Source organism: Hyla sarda, unplaced genomic scaffold (genome assembly GCF_029499605.1).
Source record: "Hyla sarda isolate aHylSar1 unplaced genomic scaffold, aHylSar1.hap1 scaffold_266, whole genome shotgun sequence".
In the NCBI taxonomy this organism is placed as follows: Eukaryota; Metazoa; Chordata; class Amphibia; order Anura; family Hylidae; genus Hyla; species Hyla sarda.
Window position 1 is genome coordinate 239,371 of NW_026609353.1, and position 18,829 is coordinate 258,199.

The following is an 18,829-nucleotide window of genomic DNA, read 5'->3' on the forward strand; positions in this document are numbered from 1 at the left end:
TTTGGTCTATATTGATGCGGGACATAGACAGCCAGCTGATGACCAATCCATTAGTGCAATGGATGGCTGGAAGCATTTGTCTTTGCCTTTGCAATACCACAGAAGCAATGCATGGTCAATGTACAGCAATGACACACCTGTGTGAACAGCCAGGAGACCCCCCCATGTTATGTTACATAGTTACATAGTTAGTACGGTCGAAAAAAGACATATGTCCATCAAGTTCAACCAGGGAATTAAGGGGTAGGGGTGTGGCGCGATATTGGGGAAGGGATGAGATTTTATATTTCTTCATAAGCATTAATCTTATTTTGTCAATTAGGAACATTCAGCACCCACCCGCTATCAAGGCAGCTGCCTATCATGTCATGCCCTACCTGCACAGGTGTGCTGGCTACTCAAATGATCCAATTAAGGAGGCCATTTAGTCAGCAGCAGCAGAAGTCCTGTGCCTGGACGCTCCAACAGCGGCCAGACACAAGCAGAAGCAGCAGAAGCAGCAGCAGCACCACCTTTTGTTTTTTGGCTGCAGCAGCAGCAGCAGCAGCAGCAAGGCCCACAGGGCTGGCTAGCTGGCTAGCCAGCAAGCAGGTAGCAATGAAAGTAGGAATCTTTCTTTTTAACCCTGTAAGGGGGTGGTGCACTGTACCCGAAGATACTGCCATATTGGGTCAATGCATAGGGCGACGGAAGCAAGCTTCGAAATCGGCCCCCGTTCTCAAAAATCCATTTAATATATGGTCCCCAGATAGGGGACGTATCAGATATTAAACTGATAAGAACAGATACTACACTTGATCTTAGCCAAAAGGCCGAGAAGCGATAACCGTGAAAGGGGCGGGCCCAACAAGGTCCCCTTCATGGGCACTATCACTGCTTGCTGTCAGGGAGGCTGCCAGACAATTTTCCATGCACACTCTGGGCTGGGGGGCAGTCAACCACCAGTACACACAGCAGAACCTAAACCCATACCATTATTGCTAAGCAGCAAGACAGGGGCCCATTGCACTCCCACGGGGCCTTTTTAAATGCAATCCATAACCCGGATTTGCCAGGAACCCTTCTTACTCCTCCTACTTGCATGTGACACTGGGCTTAGGATCTGCATAGGAAACACACACACAAGCACACACCTACCTTTGTTGCCTGCAGATGCCTCCTTGGCTGTCCCCAAACGGTATCAAACCAACACCCACGGGAAGCTGTAAGCATAGAGGACATGCCTGCACCCCATTGGACTTACCTGTGTGGGTTAAATCCGGGTTATTTGACAACCTATGGCGGTGATGGTTCTGCTCAGGCAGAGCAGTGCTGATGCTCCTCATAAAGCTGTCGCTGCTGTGAAGGTTCTAGGTGACATCACAATCCCTATGGTTACATACACGACAAAGCTGGGTTGTTGTTGTTTACACTCTGCAAGGCCTGTGGAAGTGAGTGACATCATAGCACTGTAGTTCTGAGGGTTCTAGATGGATGCAACAATCTCCTGTTGCTTCTATGAAGGCCATAATAGACGACATCACCAAACAGCTCCATAGTCACATACACAGCAAAGGAGAGATGTTGTTTACACCTAGTGATGTCAGTGGTATTGAGTGACATCACAGCACAGTGCTAAGGCTCCTGGGCCTGGACACAGCAGCGGCTGCAATATCTCAACGGAGAATACGTTTATATATATGTGTGTGTGTGCGCGTATATATATATATATATATATATATATATATATATATATATATATATATTTCTCCGCCGAAATCACTTTTAAACCCATTTCCACCTTTTTTTCCCTTCTCTTCCTCTTACTTTTTTTTCACGTTTTTTTACGTTTTTCTCCTTTTCGCCTCTTTTCTGGGCGTATTATTCTTCTTTTTCTTCTTTTTTTTCGTCTAATGCATACCCCATCAGTGCAGCAATGCTTATTCAATACCGCCAGCAGATGGAGACACTGGGGGATAATTTTCTAAGGATTTATACTGATTTTTCCTGTCTGAATTTGTCGCACAGAAAGTTGCAGGCCAAATATGTGTGACATTTCTGCGACTTTAGCTTCTAGAGCATTTTTACAACATTATACATAGGTGCTGAATACATAAAAAGCGACTGTTCAGCGACAGACAAGTCGCATCGGCTGAAAGTAGGCCAGAATGTCAGTCCATGTTGGAGCAGGTTTAGATACAGTTAAAGCATAGATCTCAAAGTCTGTGCACAGAATTTAGCAAGGGCCTCGCACCTTCTGATGCATCAGGTAGGTGCACTATAGCATAGCCTAACCCTCTGTACTTTGGTCTATATTGATGCGGGACATAGACAGCCAGCTGATGACCAATCCATTAGTGCAATGGATGGCTGGAAGCATTTGTCTTTGCCTTTGCAATACCACAGAAGCAATGCATGGTCAATGTACAGCAATGACACACCTGTGTGAACAGCCAGGAGACCCCCCCATGTTATGTTACATAGTTACATAGTTAGTACGGTCGAAAAAAGACATATGTCCATCAAGTTCAACCAGGGAATTAAGGGGTAGGGGTGTGGCGCGATATTGGGGAAGGGATGAGATTTTATATTTCTTCATAAGCATTAATCTTATTTTGTCAATTAGGAACATTCAGCACCCACCCGCTATCAAGGCAGCTGCCTATCATGTCATGCCCTACCTGCACAGGTGTGCTGGCTACTCAAATGATCCAATTAAGGAGGCCATTTAGTCAGCAGCAGCAGAAGTCCTGTGCCTGGACGCTCCAACAGCGGCCAGACACAAGCAGAAGCAGCAGAAGCAGCAGCAGCACCACCTTTTGTTTTTTGGCTGCAGCAGCAGCAGCAGCAGCAGCAAGGCCCACAGGGCTGGCTAGCTGGCTAGCCAGCAAGCAGGTAGCAATGAAAGTAGGAATCTTTCTTTTTAACCCTGTAAGGGGGTGGTGCACTGTACCCGAAGATACTGCCATATCGGGTCAATGCATAGGGCGACGGAAGCAAGCTTCGAAATCGGCCCCCGTTCTCAAAAATCCATTTAATATATGGTCCCCAGATAGGGGACGTATCAGATATTAAACTGATAAGAACAGATTTTTTTTTTTTTTCTTTAAATCCCTCAGGTAGGGGATGAAAGTACTCCAAGCAATACTTTCAAACTGGCATTACAAACTTTCTGTAACACACAACCCTCTCATCATTGGGAAACTTTATTTATCAATCAAACAGACAAAAAAAAACAATCAAGATAAATCAACAAGATGAATCCATTTTTTCGATTTCCAAATGCCTTCCGCATCAATCCCACCCCTCTTAGAATCCCACAAATAACACAAATACAGTTTGCCTAACACCATTCGCACACTATTATTAACACTCACTTCTTTCCTCAAAAACACATAAACATTCCTCACATCCCACAAGACTTCCTTAATACACGACAACAATAACCACAACACTCTTACATTCTGACCTCCACTTACACAAAGCCCAAACATCATCATCTCAAAAGACAAAAACTCCATACCTGTCAATTCCTTGCATAAAGGACCAAGCCTTCTAACAACCTCACGAGCATACTTACAATTCCAAAAGAGATGAATAACACTTTCAAAACCATTACAACCCACTCTAGGACACACATCACATCTCACCAAACCCCTTGCTTTCTGAAACTCTCTCACAGGCAACACACCATGTAGACTTTGCCACACAATCTCCTTTTGCTTATTAGACATACCATCCATCCTTACTTTCTTCCAAACTTTCTCCACATCCGCTCCCCTCACAGAATTAATATTACATACAACCTCTTTACTCTCAATCATTCTCATCACCAAACGTTTATTCTTCAACACACTCATCTCTTCTTCTATCAACTCAAATTTCTCCAAAAACCTCACAACCCACTCATACCACTTAGGAACCTCAAAAGCAACAGGCCTACTCAGATCCCTCTTACACCACTTCAGCCTAACAAACAGTCTTCCAGCAAGAAACTTAGTCATACAAGACATCTTCTTATCTCCTTCAATAATGACCAGTATGAAAACTAAAATATTCACTCCAAAATAAACCTCCAGATTTGGAAAACTCATCCCACCCTTCCGCCAATTTTTAATCACCACTTCTCTCCTTAATCTTTCTACTTTAGACCCCCAGAAAAAGACAAACAAAACCCGATTCAGACTCCTTAAACACATATACTGCGGAGGAAAAATCATAGCAACATACAGAAAAATTGGTAAAACAACACTTTTAATAACCACAATTTTTCCAATAAAAGAAAGACTTCTCATACTCCAAAAATTCAAACGCATCTCTACCTTCTTTTTTGCATCATCCCAACTCTCCTTTCCATCCAAGTCCTTACTAAATTTAATCCCCAATACTTTAATAGCCCCCTCCACTACATTCACCCCAACATCACTACTTAACCCACCTTCACCAAAGCATTTACATTCGCTCTTTAACCAATTCACTTTAAAAGCAGACGCACCACAGAAAATTGAAACCAAAAGCCTCACTCTCCTCACAGCACACTCAGAATCACACAGGACACATACATCATCCATATAAGCATTCACTTTAAATTCCCTACCATTGCTACCAGGAATATGAACACCTCTCACTATCTTATCCCTCCTAATCAGACATAACAGAGGCTCAATCGCGCATATAAACGCTACTGGCGAGAGCGGGCACCCCTGCCTTACTCCTGAAAAAACATTCACTCTTCTCCCCACACATCCATTAACGAGCATCCTACTATATATTCTATCATACAAACTCCTAACTCTCCACACAAAATCACTCGGAAACCCCATTCGCAACAATACCCTGAACAAAAAATTATGAGACAACCTATCATACGCCTTTTCAAAATCAAGTGACAACAAATAAGCATTTTGTTTTCTACTCTTACAATCCCACAAACAATCTCTCAACAGACACAAACTCTCATGTATACGACGTCCAGGCACAGCACAAAACTGATCATAACCAACCACACATTCAACAACATCCCTCATTCGATTAGCAATAATTTTTGCATAGATCTTATAATCGCAGTTAAGTAACGTAATTGGACGCCAATTCTTTAAATTTTTTAAATTCCCTTTTTTTGGAATTAATACTACCACACCACCACGCATACTCTCCGCAATTTCCATATTCTCCCACATAAACTGACACACTGCAACAACATCCTTACCCACCACATTCCACAAAAAACGATAAAATTCCACAGGCAAACCATCTTCCCCTGGAGTCTTATTTGCTGACATTTTCTGCACTACATCCCATACTTCTTCACTTGAAATCTTACGCATAACAAAAGCCTGCTCAGCTTCTCCAAGCTTCCCATCCAACACACTCAATACCTCACTCTCCAAATTCTCATCTCTCCACTTCTCTCCATACAGCTCCTCATAAAAGCATGCAATTTCCTCACTCACACCATCACCAGTCACTTCCCTACCATCCTCTCTCACAATCATATCAATAACAGGTTTTTTAGAAAAAACTTTTTTGAAAAAATAACGTGAACATTTCTCATCATGTTCCAATTTATCTAACTTGGCCCTATACATGATACTCCTACCCTTTTCCAACACAAAATTATTAATCTCCCTCTTAGTGCTCACAATATCATCCTGAACATCCACTCCACAATCTCTCAACCTACACAAATAGGACAAACGCGCATTCAACTTCACATATTGCTCCCTCTTAAGAGCAGCGACTTTGTATCCAAAGGACTTAAAAAAGGACTTTGTTTTCTTTTTAACCCATTCCCACCACAAAATAATGTTATCAAACTCACCTTTCTTTCCACACCACTTCTTATACATACATTCATACTGATCTCTCACATCCACACTATCTAAATGTTTAATATTCATTTTCCACAAACCTCTCCCATACACAGCACTCTGACCCACATCAATCTCACACAGCAAGGAATCATGGTCCGAATAACAAACAGACCTCTGTCTGTAACTTAAAGCATTCAAACTCTCAGACAAAAAACAATAATCTAACTTAGAGTGAAAATTACCTCTATCTGCATGATATGTACATAAATTAGGATTAATATTACATAACTCTTGGATATCCCTTAACCTAAAATCAGAGACTAGCTCAAATAATTTTCTACCAGATACATCAAAAGCTTTTTTTGTTAAATCAACATTCATATCTCCAACTAAAATAACAGGCATCTTGCCCTGAACATAAAACTTTAACTTATCAAACAAATTTTTTCTTTCATTTTTATATGCAGGAGCATAAACATTAATCAAACGAAATTTCACATTTTTATAACTTAATACAGCAGAAATACACCTGCCAGGTTCAATTACCACATAGCTTTCCACAGCAATGTCAGGTGATTTAATCAAGATCCCCACACCATCATTCTTATTCAAAACACTCCCAGACCACACACACCGACCATACACCCATTCATCCTGACTTATGGTGAGATCAATACCACACTCCTGCAAACAAAAAATTGCAGCATTTTCCTGAGCTAAAAAACTTAAAATAGCAGCTCTCCTAGCCTTATTTTTAAACACTCTCACATTTTGAGAACATACAACAAAACCCGTAGCCTAAAGCTACAAAGAACAAGGTTTAACCCTGCATGAGCTACACAGGTGCATCAGCCACCTGCTACTAACTAGCAAATCAAGTCCCAGCATAGTTATTCACCACTCTCAGTAGCCTCCATAACATCCGTCTCCAGGACTTCATAAAAGTTGCTGGTTTCCGGGCGCGAGTCCGCACCCTTCTCACCTCTTCTTTTCTTGGCAGACTTCCCTCCATGCACCAGTTGAAAGCCATCATAATTTTCATCCTCTGCATTATGTTTCCCACCACCCTCCCTGTTACACAAATCAGTCTCACCTGAGGATGGAAATGGCTCAATGTGAACAGGGTCAGAGGGGTGAACAGACTCCACAGAGTGACTAGGACTCTGCACTCCCTCAATAACTTCCTCCAACTGTCTGAAGGCATCAGAGACTGCAGCCTGAACATCAGGGGGCTTCTGAGGAGCTGCAATGGTCTTCAGAGGGGCCAATCTCCTCACTATTTCCCCCTCTCTCACCACACTACTGAATAAAGGACTTCTCACCCCAGGGCAGTCCTTATAAACATGACCTTCCTCCCGACATAAGTCACATTTCCTGGCTTTAGGACAACTTCCAGCATGGTGGCCAGCAGTATTACAGTTCCTGCACATTTGTCCTTGCACACAGTTCTCCTTTAAATGTCCAAAGGAAAAACAATTCCTGCAGTAGGAAGGCTGACCAGCATAGGACAGGTACCCCCTATAACCTGCAATGGAAAAACTGGCAGGGGGGTGTTTAAAACCCCCAACACAAGTAGGGTCTACTTTTAATTTAACCACAAACTTATAATTGCAGTTAAAAATCCCCAGTACATTCGTCTGTTTCTCTCCACCCTTCACATAGTCACAGTACTTGTGCAAAAAGTTCTTAATAATTTCCACATCTGTGTAAGGATTATGCACATGCACTATCACAGTTTTTTCCTGCACCCCAACCAGCGGAGTAATCTTCACCCCAACCAGCAAGGGCTCATTGCTGAGATTCCTTAAGTATTCATACACATGCAAACACCTGCCCTCATCCACAAAGGTTACCTCATAGGAGCCCCTGCGGGGAGACTCATTAACACTGAAGATTTCAGCCTTGTCCACTCCAATCTTCTCCATAATGATGTCTCTCACCAGATAAACCATGTTGTTCTTGGAACTTGCAGGATCCACCTCCATGCGGATAGTATTCTTTACTCCAGCCATTCTTCCAGATGATAATCTGTCGGTACAGGACCACAGTGAAAAAAATCTTCCTCCGGCAAACTGGGTAAACCCAGAGATCGCACCCTCTGGCCAGACCAGAGCAAACTGCACTTGATCTTAGCCAAAAGGCCGAGAAGCGATAACCGTGAAAGGGGCGGGCCCAACAAGGTCCCCTTCATGGGCACTATCACTGCTTGCTGTCAGGGAGGCTGCCAGACAATTTTCCATGCACACTCTGGGCTGGGGGGCAGTCAACCACCAGTACACACAGCAGAACCTAAACCCATACCATTATTGCTAAGCAGCAAGACAGGGGCCCATTGCACTCCCACGGGGCCTTTTTAAATGCAATCCATAACCCGGATTTGCCAGGAACCCTTCTTACTCCTCCTACTTGCATGTGACACTGGGCTTAGGATCTGCATAGGAAACACACACACAAGCACACACCTACCTTTGTTGCCTGCAGATGCCTCCTTGGCTGTCCCCAAACGGTATCAAACCAACACCCACGGGAAGCTGTAAGCATAGAGGACATGCCTGCACCCCATTGGACTTACCTGTGTGGGTTAAATCCGGGTTATTTGACAACCTATGGCGGTGATGGTTCTGCTCAGGCAGAGCAGTGCTGATGCTCCTCATAAAGCTGTCGCTGCTGTGAAGGTTCTAGGTGACATCACAATCCCTATGGTTACATACACGACAAAGCTGGGTTGTTGTTGTTTACACTCTGCAAGGCCTGTGGAAGTGAGTGACATCATAGCACTGTAGTTCTGAGGGTTCTAGATGGATGCAACAATCTCCTGTTGCTTCTATGAAGGCCATAATAGACGACATCACCAAACAGCTCCATAGTCACATACACAGCAAAGGAGAGATGTTGTTTACACCTAGTGATGTCAGTGGTATTGAGTGACATCACAGCACAGTGCTAAGGCTCCTGGGCCTGGACACAGCAGCGGCTGCAATATCTCAACGGAGAATACGTTTATATATATGTGTGTGTGTGCGCGTATATATATATATATATATATATATATATATATATATATATATATTCTCCGCCGAAATCACTTTTAAACCCATTTCCACCTTTTTTTCCCTTCTCTTCCTCTTACTTTTTTTTCACGTTTTTTTACGTTTTTCTCCTTTTCGCCTCTTTTCTGGGCGTATTATTCTTCTTTTTCTTCTTTTTTTTCGTCTAATGCATACCCCATCAGTGCAGCAATGCTTATTCAATACCGCCAGCAGATGGAGACACTGGGGGATAATTTTCTAAGGATTTATACTGATTTTTCCTGTCTGAATTTGTCGCACAGAAAGTTGCAGGCCAAATATGTGTGACATTTCTGCGACTTTAGCTTCTAGAGCATTTTTACAACATTATACATAGGTGCTGAATACATAAAAAGCGACTGTTCAGCGACAGACAAGTCGCATCGGCTGAAAGTAGGCCAGAATGTCAGTCCATGTTGGAGCAGGTTTAGATACAGTCTAAAGCATAGATCTCAAAGTCTGTGCACAGAATTTAGCAAGGGCCTCGCACCTTCTGATGCATCAGGTAGGTGCACTATAGCATAGCCTAACCCTCTGTACTTTGGTCTATATTGATGCGGGACATAGACAGCCAGCTGATGACCAATCCATTAGTGCAATGGATGGCTGGAAGCATTTGTCTTTGCCTTTGCAATACCACAGAAGCAATGCATGGTCAATGTACAGCAATGACACACCTGTGTGAACAGCCAGGAGACCCCCCCATGTTATGTTACATAGTTACATAGTTAGTACGGTCGAAAAAAGACATATGTCCATCAAGTTCAACCAGGGAATTAAGGGGTAGGGGTGTGGCGCGATATTGGGGAAGGGATGAGATTTTATATTTCTTCATAAGCATTAATCTTATTTTGTCAATTAGGAACATTCAGCACCCACCCGCTATCAAGGCAGCTGCCTATCATGTCATGCCCTACCTGCACAGGTGTGCTGGCTACTCAAATGATCCAATTAAGGAGGCCATTTAGTCAGCAGCAGCAGAAGTCCTGTGCCTGGACGCTCCAACAGCGGCCAGACACAAGCAGAAGCAGCAGAAGCAGCAGCAGCACCACCTTTTGTTTTTTGGCTGCAGCAGCAGCAGCAGCAGCAGCAAGGCCCACAGGGCTGGCTAGCTGGCTAGCCAGCAAGCAGGTAGCAATGAAAGTAGGAATCTTTCTTTTTAACCCTGTAAGGGGGTGGTGCACTGTACCCGAAGATACTGCCATATCGGGTCAATGCATAGGGCGACGGAAGCAAGCTTCGAAATCGGCCCCCGTTCTCAAAAATCCATTTAATATATGGTCCCCAGATAGGGGACGTATCAGATATTAAACTGATAAGAACAGATACTACACTTGATCTTAGCCAAAAGGCCGAGAAGCGATAACCGTGAAAGGGGCGGGCCCAACAAGGTCCCCTTCATGGGCACTATCACTGCTTGCTGTCAGGGAGGCTGCCAGACAATTTTCCATGCACACTCTGGGCTGGGGGGCAGTCAACCACCAGTACACACAGCAGAACCTAAACCCATACCATTATTGCTAAGCAGCAAGACAGGGGCCCATTGCACTCCCACGGGGCCTTTTTAAATGCAATCCATAACCCGGATTTGCCAGGAACCCTTCTTACTCCTCCTACTTGCATGTGACACTGGGCTTAGGATCTGCATAGGAAACACACACACAAGCACACACCTACCTTTGTTGCCTGCAGATGCCTCCTTGGCTGTCCCCAAACGGTATCAAACCAACACCCACGGGAAGCTGTAAGCATAGAGGACATGCCTGCACCCCATTGGACTTACCTGTGTGGGTTAAATCCGGGTTATTTGACAACCTATGGCGGTGATGGTTCTGCTCAGGCAGAGCAGTGCTGATGCTCCTCATAAAGCTGTCGCTGCTGTGAAGGTTCTAGGTGACATCACAATCCCTATGGTTACATACACGACAAAGCTGGGTTGTTGTTGTTTACACTCTGCAAGGCCTGTGGAAGTGAGTGACATCATAGCACTGTAGTTCTGAGGGTTCTAGATGGATGCAACAATCTCCTGTTGCTTCTATGAAGGCCATAATAGACGACATCACCAAACAGCTCCATAGTCACATACACAGCAAAGGAGAGATGTTGTTTACACCTAGTGATGTCAGTGGTATTGAGTGACATCACAGCACAGTGCTAAGGCTCCTGGGCCTGGACACAGCAGCGGCTGCAATATCTCAACGGAGAATACGTTTATATATATGTGTGTGTGTGCGCGTATATATATATATATATATATATATATATATATATATATATATATATATATATATATATTCTCCGCCGAAATCACTTTTAAACCCATTTCCACCTTTTTTTCCCTTCTCTTCCTCTTACTTTTTTTTCACGTTTTTTTACGTTTTTCTCCTTTTCGCCTCTTTTCTGGGCGTATTATTCTTCTTTTTCTTCTTTTTTTTCGTCTAATGCATACCCCATCAGTGCAGCAATGCTTATTCAATACCGCCAGCAGATGGAGACACTGGGGGATAATTTTCTAAGGATTTATACTGATTTTTCCTGTCTGAATTTGTCGCACAGAAAGTTGCAGGCCAAATATGTGTGACATTTCTGCGACTTTAGCTTCTAGAGCATTTTTACAACATTATACATAGGTGCTGAATACATAAAAAGCGACTGTTCAGCGACAGACAAGTCGCATCGGCTGAAAGTAGGCCAGAATGTCAGTCCATGTTGGAGCAGGTTTAGATACAGTCTAAAGCATAGATCTCAAAGTCTGTGCACAGAATTTAGCAAGGGCCTCGCACCTTCTGATGCATCAGGTAGGTGCACTATAGCATAGCCTAACCCTCTGTACTTTGGTCTATATTGATGCGGGACATAGACAGCCAGCTGATGACCAATCCATTAGTGCAATGGATGGCTGGAAGCATTTGTCTTTGCCTTTGCAATACCACAGAAGCAATGCATGGTCAATGTACAGCAATGACACACCTGTGTGAACAGCCAGGAGACCCCCCCATGTTATGTTACATAGTTACATAGTTAGTACGGTCGAAAAAAGACATATGTCCATCAAGTTCAACCAGGGAATTAAGGGGTAGGGGTGTGGCGCGATATTGGGGAAGGGATGAGATTTTATATTTCTTCATAAGCATTAATCTTATTTTGTCAATTAGGAACATTCAGCACCCACCCGCTATCAAGGCAGCTGCCTATCATGTCATGCCCTACCTGCACAGGTGTGCTGGCTACTCAAATGATCCAATTAAGGAGGCCATTTAGTCAGCAGCAGCAGAAGTCCTGTGCCTGGACGCTCCAACAGCGGCCAGACACAAGCAGAAGCAGCAGAAGCAGCAGCAGCACCACCTTTTGTTTTTTGGCTGCAGCAGCAGCAGTAGCAGCAGCAAGGCCCACAGGGCTGGCTAGCTGGCTAGCCAGCAAGCAGGTAGCAATGAAAGTAGGAATCTTTCTTTTTAACCCTGTAAGGGGGTGGTGCACTGTACCCGAAGATACTGCCATATCGGGTCAATGCATAGGGCGACGGAAGCAAGCTTCGAAATCGGCCCCCGTTCTCAAAAATCCATTTAATATATGGTCCCCAGATAGGGGACGTATCAGATATTAAACTGATAAGAACAGATACTACACTTGATCTTAGCCAAAAGGCCGAGAAGCGATAACCGTGAAAGGGGCGGGCCCAACAAGGTCCCCTTCATGGGCACTATCACTGCTTGCTGTCAGGGAGGCTGCCAGACAATTTTCCATGCACACTCTGGGCTGGGGGGCAGTCAACCACCAGTACACACAGCAGAACCTAAACCCATACCATTATTGCTAAGCAGCAAGACAGGGGCCCATTGCACTCCCACGGGGCCTTTTTAAATGCATTCCATAACCCGGATTTGCCAGGAACCCTTCTTACTCCTCCTACTTGTATGTGACACTGGGCTTAGGATCTGCATAGGAAACACACACACAAGCACACACCTACCTTTGTTGCCTGCAGATGCCTCCTTGGCTGTCCCCAAACGGTATCAAACCAACACCCACGGGAAGCTGTAAGCATAGAGGACATGCCTGCACCCCATTGGACTTACCTGTGTGGGTTAAATCCGGGTTATTTGACAACCTATGGCGGTGATGGTTCTGCTCAGGCAGAGCAGTGCTGATGCTCCTCATAAAGCTGTCGCTGCTGTGAAGGTTCTAGGTGACATCACAATCCCTATGGTTACATACACAACAAAGCTGGGTTGTTGTTGTTTACACTCTGCAAGGCCTGTGGAAGTGAGTGACATCATAGCACTGTAGTTCTGAGGGTTCTAGATGGATGCAACAATCTCCTGTTGCTTCTATGAAGGCCATAATAGACGACATCACCAAACAGCTCCATAGTCACATACACAGCAAAGGAGAGATGTTGTTTACACCTAGTGATGTCAGTGGTATTGAGTGACATCACAGCACAGTGCTAAGGCTCCTGGGCCTGGACACAGCAGCGGCTGCAATATCTCAACGGAGAATACGTTTATATATATGTGTGTGTGTGCGCGTATATATATATATATATATATATATATATATATATATATATATATATATATATATATATATTTCTCCGCCGAAATCACTTTTAAACCCATTTCCACCTTTTTTTCCCTTCTCTTCCTCTTACTTTTTTTTCACGTTTTTTTACGTTTTTCTCCTTTTCGCCTCTTTTCTGGGCGTATTATTCTTCTTTTTCTTCTTTTTTTTCGTCTAATGCATACCCCATCAGTGCAGCAATGCTTATTCAATACCGCCAGCAGATGGAGACACTGGGGGATAATTTTCTAAGGATTTATACTGATTTTTCCTGTCTGAATTTGTCGCACAGAAAGTTGCAGGCCAAATATGTGTGACATTTCTGCGACTTTAGCTTCTAGAGCATTTTTACAACATTATACATAGGTGCTGAATACATAAAAAGCGACTGTTCAGCGACAGACAAGTCGCATCGGCTGAAAGTAGGCCAGAATGTCAGTCCATGTTGGAGCAGGTTTAGATACAGTCTAAAGCATAGATCTCAAAGTCTGTGCACAGAATTTAGCAAGGGCCTCGCACCTTCTGATGCATCAGGTAGGTGCACTATAGCATAGCCTAACCCTCTGTACTTTGGTCTATATTGATGCGGGACATAGACAGCCAGCTGATGACCAATCCATTAGTGCAATGGATGGCTGGAAGCATTTGTCTTTGCCTTTGCAATACCACAGAAGCAATGCATGGTCAATGTACAGCAATGACACACCTGTGTGAACAGCCAGGAGACCCCCCCATGTTATGTTACATAGTTACATAGTTAGTACGGTCGAAAAAAGACATATGTCCATCAAGTTCAACCAGGGAATTAAGGGGTAGGGGTGTGGCGCGATATTGGGGAAGGGATGAGATTTTATATTTCTTCATAAGCATTAATCTTATTTTGTCAATTAGGAACATTCAGCACCCACCCGCTATCAAGGCAGCTGCCTATCATGTCATGCCCTACCTGCACAGGTGTGCTGGCTACTCAAATGATCCAATTAAGGAGGCCATTTAGTCAGCAGCAGCAGAAGTCCTGTGCCTGGACGCTCCAACAGCGGCCAGACACAAGCAGAAGCAGCAGAAGCAGCAGCAGCACCACCTTTTGTTTTTTGGCTGCAGCAGCAGCAGCAGCAGCAGCAAGGCCCACAGGGCTGGCTAGCTGGCTAGCCAGCAAGCAGGTAGCAATGAAAGTAGGAATCTTTCTTTTTAACCCTGTAAGGGGGTGGTGCACTGTACCCGAAGATACTGCCATATCAGGTCAATGCATAGGGCGACGGAAGCAAGCTTCGAAATCGGCCCCCGTTCTCAAAAATCCATTTAATATATGGTCCCCAGATAGGGGACGTATCAGATATTAAACTGATAAGAACAGATACTACACTTGATCTTAGCCAAAAGGCCGAGAAGCGATAACCGTGAAAGGGGCGGGCCCAACAAGGTCCCCTTCATGGGCACTATCACTGCTTGCTGTCAGGGAGGCTGCCAGACAATTTTCCATGCACACTCTGGGCTGGGGGGCAGTCAACCACCAGTACACACAGCAGAACCTAAACCCATACCATTATTGCTAAGCAGCAAGACAGGGGCCCATTGCACTCCCACGGGGCCTTTTTAAATGCAATCCATAACCCGGATTTGCCAGGAACCCTTCTTACTCCTCCTACTTGCATGTGACACTGGGCTTAGGATCTGCATAGGAAACACACACACAAGCACACACCTACCTTTGTTGCCTGCAGATGCCTCCTTGGCTGTCCCCAAACGGTATCAAACCAACACCCACGGGAAGCTGTAAGCATAGAGGACATGCCTGCACCCCATTGGACTTACCTGTGTGGGTTAAATCCGGGTTATTTGACAACCTATGGCGGTGATGGTTCTGCTCAGGCAGAGCAGTGCTGATGCTCCTCATAAAGCTGTCGCTGCTGTGAAGGTTCTAGGTGACATCACAATCCCTATGGTTACATACACAACAAAGCTGGGTTGTTGTTGTTTACACTCTGCAAGGCCTGTGGAAGTGAGTGACATCATAGCACTGTAGTTCTGAGGGTTCTAGATGGATGCAACAATCTCCTGTTGCTTCTATGAAGGCCATAATAGACGACATCACCAAACAGCTCCATAGTCACATACACAGCAAAGGAGAGATGTTGTTTACACCTAGTGATGTCAGTGGTATTGAGTGACATCACAGCACAGTGCTAAGGCTCCTGGGCCTGGACACAGCAGCGGCTGCAATATCTCAACGGAGAATACGTTTATATATATGTGTGTGTGTGCGCGTATATATATATATATATATATATATATATATATATATTTCTCCGCCGAAATCACTTTTAAACCCATTTCCACCTTTTTTTCCCTTCTCTTCCTCTTACTTTTTTTTCACGTTTTTTTACGTTTTTCTCCTTTTCGCCTCTTTTCTGGGCGTATTATTCTTCTTTTTCTTCTTTTTTTTCGTCTAATGCATACCCCATCAGTGCAGCAATGCTTATTCAATACCGCCAGCAGATGGAGACACTGGGGGATAATTTTCTAAGGATTTATACTGATTTTTCCTGTCTGAATTTGTCGCACAGAAAGTTGCAGGCCAAATATGTGTGACATTTCTGCGACTTTAGCTTCTAGAGCATTTTTACAACATTATACATAGGTGCTGAATACATAAAAAGCGACTGTTCAGCGACAGACAAGTCGCATCGGCTGAAAGTAGGCCAGAATGTCAGTCCATGTTGGAGCAGGTTTAGATACAGTCTAAAGCATAGATCTCAAAGTCTGTGCACAGAATTTAGCAAGGGCCTCGCACCTTCTGATGCATCAGGTAGGTGCACTATAGCATAGCCTAACCCTCTGTACTTTGGTCTATATTGATGCGGGACATAGACAGCCAGCTGATGACCAATCCATTAGTGCAATGGATGGCTGGAAGCATTTGTCTTTGCCTTTGCAATACCACAGAAGCAATGCATGGTCAATGTACAGCAATGACACACCTGTGTGAACAGCCAGGAGACCCCCCCATGTTATGTTACATAGTTACATAGTTAGTACGGTCGAAAAAAGACATATGTCCATCAAGTTCAACCAGGGAATTAAGGGGTAGGGGTGTGGCGCGATATTGGGGAAGGGATGAGATTTTATATTTCTTCATAAGCATTAATCTTATTTTGTCAATTAGGAACATTCAGCACCCACCCGCTATCAAGGCAGCTGCCTATCATGTCATGCCCTACCTGCACAGGTGTGCTGGCTACTCAAATGATCCAATTAAGGAGGCCATTTAGTCAGCAGCAGCAGAAGTCCTGTGCCTGGACGCTCCAACAGCGGCCAGACACAAGCAGAAGCAGCAGAAGCAGCAGCAGCACCACCTTTTGTTTTTTGGCTGCAGCAGCAGCAGCAGCAGCAGCAAGGCCCACAGGGCTGGCTAGCTGGCTAGCCAGCAAGCAGGTAGCAATGAAAGTAGGAATCTTTCTTTTTAACCCTGTAAGGGGGTGGTGCACTGTACCCGAAGATACTGCCATATCGGGTCAATGCATAGGGCGACGGAAGCAAGCTTCGAAATCGGCCCCCGTTCTCAAAAATCCATTTAATATATGGTCCCCAGATAGGGGACGTATCAGATATTAAACTGATAAGAACAGATACTACACTTGATCTTAGCCAAAAGGCCGAGAAGCGATAACCGTGAAAGGGGCGGGCCCAACAAGGTCCCCTTCATGGGCACTATCACTGCTTGCTGTCAGGGAGGCTGCCAGACAATTTTCCATGCACACTCTGGGCTGGGGGGCAGTCAACCACCAGTACACACAGCAGAACCTAAACCCATACCATTATTGCTAAGCAGCAAGACAGGGGCCCATTGCACTCCCACGGGGCCTTTTTAAATGCAATCCATAACCCGGATTTGCCAGGAACCCTTCTTACTCCTCCTACTTGCATGTGACACTGGGCTTAGGATCTGCATAGGAAACACACACACAAGCACACACCTACCTTTGTTGCCTGCAGATGCCTCCTTGGCTGTCCCCAAACGGTATCAAACCAACACCCACGGGAAGCTGTAAGCATAGAGGACATGCCTGCACCCCATTGGACTTACCTGTGTGGGTTAAATCCGGGTTATTTGACAACCTATGGCGGTGATGGTTCTGCTCAGGCAGAGCAGTGCTGATGCTCCTCATAAAGCTGTCGCTGCTGTGAAGGTTCTAGGTGACATCACAATCCCTATGGTTACATACACAACAAAGCTGGGTTGTTGTTGTTTACACTCTGCAAGGCCTGTGGAAGTGAGTGACATCATAGCACTGTAGTTCTGAGGGTTCTAGATGGATGCAACAATCTCCTGTTGCTTCTATGAAGGCCATAATAGACGACATCACCAAACAGCTCCATAGTCACATACACAGCAAAGGAGAGATGTTGTTTACACCTAGTGATGTCAGTGGTATTGAGTGACATCACAGCACAGTGCTAAGGCTCCTGGGCCTGGACACAGCAGCGGCTGCAATATCTCAACGGAGAATACGTTTATATATATGTGTGTGTGTGCGCGTATATATATATATATATATATATATATATATATATATATATATATATTTCTCCGCCGAAATCACTTTTAAACCCATTTCCACCTTTTTTTCCCTTCTCTTCCTCTTACTTTTTTTTCACGTTTTTTTACGTTTTTCTCCTTTTCGCCTCTTTTCTGGGCGTATTATTCTTCTTTTTCTTCTTTTTTTTCGTCTAATGCATACCCCATCAGTGCAGCAATGCTTATTCAATACCGCCAGCAGATGGAGACACTGGGGGATAATTTTCTAAGGATTTATACTGATTTTTCCTGTCTGAATTTGTCGCACAGAAAGTTGCAGGCCAAATATGTGTGACATTTCTGCGACTTTAGCTTCTAGAGCATTTTTACAACATTATACATAGGTGCTGAATACATAAAAAGCGACTGTTCAGCGACAGACAAGTCGCATCGGCTGAAAGTAGGCCAGAATGTCAGTCCATGTTGGAGCAGGTTTAGATACAGTCTAAAGCATAGATCTCAAAGTCTGTGCACAGAATTTAGCAAGGGCCTCGCACCTTCTGATGCATCAGGTAGGTGCACTATAGCATAGCCTAACCCTCTGTACTTTGGTCTATATTGATGCGGGACATAGACAGCCAGCTGATGACCAATCCATTAGTGCAATGGATGGCTGGAAGCATTTGTCTTTGCCTTTGCAATACCACAGAAGCAATGCATGGTCAATGTACAGCAATGACACACCTGTGTGAACAGCCAGGAGACCCCCCCATGTTATGTTACATAGTTACATAGTTAGTACGGTCGAAAAAAGACATATGTCCATCAAGTTCAACCAGGGAATTAAGGGGTAGGGGTGTGGCGCGATATTGGGGAAGGGATGAGATTTTATA

At 44.4% G+C, this 18,829-nt stretch overlaps 6 non-coding genes across 6 annotated transcripts; all 6 read right to left on the reverse strand.

Moving 5' to 3' along the window:
• Window positions 1-633: 633 nt before the first annotated feature.
• Window positions 634-824, reverse strand: LOC130324766 (U2 spliceosomal RNA). Its single transcript, XR_008869715.1, has one exon. It is a non-coding gene; the product is annotated as a U2 spliceosomal RNA (small nuclear RNA).
• Window positions 825-2,916: 2,092 nt separating this feature from the next.
• Window positions 2,917-3,107, reverse strand: LOC130324778 (U2 spliceosomal RNA). Its single transcript, XR_008869725.1, has one exon. It is a non-coding gene; the product is annotated as a U2 spliceosomal RNA (small nuclear RNA).
• Window positions 3,108-10,033: 6,926 nt separating this feature from the next.
• On the reverse strand, window positions 10,034-10,224 carry LOC130324706 (U2 spliceosomal RNA). The gene has a single exon (XR_008869660.1). It is a non-coding gene; the product is annotated as a U2 spliceosomal RNA (small nuclear RNA).
• Window positions 10,225-12,326: 2,102 nt separating this feature from the next.
• LOC130324707 (U2 spliceosomal RNA) lies at window positions 12,327-12,517 on the reverse strand. Its single transcript, XR_008869661.1, has one exon. It is a non-coding gene; the product is annotated as a U2 spliceosomal RNA (small nuclear RNA).
• Window positions 12,518-14,622: 2,105 nt separating this feature from the next.
• LOC130324760 (U2 spliceosomal RNA) lies at window positions 14,623-14,813 on the reverse strand. The gene has a single exon (XR_008869709.1). It is a non-coding gene; the product is annotated as a U2 spliceosomal RNA (small nuclear RNA).
• A 2,081-nt stretch (window positions 14,814-16,894) lies between these two features.
• LOC130324708 (U2 spliceosomal RNA) lies at window positions 16,895-17,085 on the reverse strand. Its single transcript, XR_008869662.1, has one exon. It is a non-coding gene; the product is annotated as a U2 spliceosomal RNA (small nuclear RNA).
• Window positions 17,086-18,829: the final 1,744 nt, after the last annotated feature.